Consider the following 2058-nt stretch of genomic DNA (forward strand, 5'->3'; position numbering starts at 1 on the left):
TCTACTGTCACCCTGAAAGATCTGCTCCCATAGGTCAATTGGCACTTACTCCTGGCAGCTTGCAGAATTTTCTCTTTTGTCTTGACTTTGGACAGGTTCATGACAATGTGTCTTGAAAAAGCTGTGTTTGAGTTCAGACAACCTGGGGTTCAATATCCCTCTGAAAGGACTTTGTCACAATCTTTGGTGATACTTGGGAAATTTTCATTTACAATATTCTCCAGTAGAGCTTCCATTCCTCTAAGCACTTTTCTTCCCCTTCTGGGATACCTATTTATTGTTTGAATGCTTTGTGAGAACCCATAATTATCTCAGTGAATTTCTGCTTTTTCTCTCTTATTTTTTGCCTCTTTAGCTGCCTGTGTTAGCTCAAGAGCTTTATCTTCTAGTTATGAGATTCTTTCTTCTCCATGGTCTAATCTGTTATTGATACTTTCTACTGCATCTTTAAGTTTCCTGATTGACTGCTTAAATTCCTTAAGGTCCACTGTATCTTTTCTACATCTTTAATCCCTTATTTGGTTCTGTTTTTCTATTTCCTTTTGTTAATTTTCCACTTTCTCAGCAATTTCCTTTATTGTTTTTATCATCCATATATTAAATTATTTTCCTGTCATTTCTATTATTTTTTATAGGTAGAATATTTTATGATAGCTATCTCATGATCCCTTGGGGAGTGTTGCTCTATTCTGATTTTTCATATTGCCAGGATTTTTCTGTTGGCTCCTCCTCATGAGTGTTTTCTTCTTGTCTACTTACTCCCTATACTATTACCTTTCACTTCCTCCTTCTCTTTAAATTACCTTGTCTGGCCAGGCATTGTGGTTTACACTTATAATTCTAGCACTCAAAGAAGAGAAGAGTGAAGAGCAAGAAAGGAGAAAAGATAGAAAATGAGAAAAGAAAGCAAAAATAGGGACTATAAAGAAAGATTCATCAAAAGAAGAGAAGAACAGAAAGAGAGAGAAAGGATTAATAGAGCAGGGTGCTTTGACCCACACCTGCAATTCCCAGCCTCTGGAGGGCTAGTTTGGGTGGGTCCCTTGAAGTCTGGAGCTCCTCACTAGCCTCAACAAAAACAGGACCCCACCTCCACCAAATATAAAAGGCTAAAAAAAAAAAACCTCAGCAATATGTCACAATGAGGACCTACCAATAGTATCCTTTCAAAGGGCAAAGCTAGAAGGACCCCCTAGACCAGGAGATCAAGGTGTCCTTGAGGCAGCACAATGCTGTGGCACCCCAAGCCAGGCCTCAGAGTGAGGCTCTTCCCTTAAATGGAATACAGATTGACAAAGAATAAAACAGTTCAGAAAAAAGGTAAAAGAATAATAAAAGTATATAAAGAAAATTCTAAATAAAGTTATGTATGATATAATAAAGGAGGGGTATATCTTTGTTGTTATTTGAGAAATTTATGTTGGAAAGATAAGAATAGTAGAAAAATCTTACAAAAAGAGGGAGAAAAGGGGAGGAATGGAAAGGAAAAAAAGAATAAAAGGGATAGAAAAAATATAGCAAAAATGGAACCCTTATTATTGAAGAAAGTAAAAATGGAAAAATAAAAATACAAAATAAAGCAAAACAAATGAACAGACAAAAAACCTTAAGAGAAAAGAAGTGGGAAAAAAAAATACAGAATAAAAGGAACAGAAAAACTATAGCAAAAATGAAGCCATGGGCGGTGCCTGTGGCTCAAAGAAGTTGGGTGCCTGCCCCGTATGCCAGAGGTGGCAGGCTCAAACCCAGCTCCGGCCAAGAACTGCAAAAAAGAAAAAGAAAAATGGAGCCCTTACTATTGAAGAAGGAAACAATAAAAGATTATAAATACAAAGAAAAAAGAGGAAAAGTCTGGGGTAAAAATATTGAAAAAGAAAGAAAAAAATATCAGGTAATATTCTGGTGTATGCGATGCTAATCATGACCCTGATATGGCTGTATAAGTTGGTGGCTGGAAGCCACTATATTGGCAAAGAGACCTGGTCCCATCTTCCTGATTTCTTTGTCCTCAATCTCCACGAGGTGGGAGCCTGAAGCTCTCATTGGCCTACTTTATAG

Source organism: Otolemur garnettii, unplaced genomic scaffold, assembly GCF_000181295.1.
Source record: "Otolemur garnettii isolate 467f Iridium unplaced genomic scaffold, OtoGar3 scaffold00147, whole genome shotgun sequence".
Classification (NCBI taxonomy): domain Eukaryota; kingdom Metazoa; phylum Chordata; class Mammalia; order Primates; family Galagidae; genus Otolemur; species Otolemur garnettii.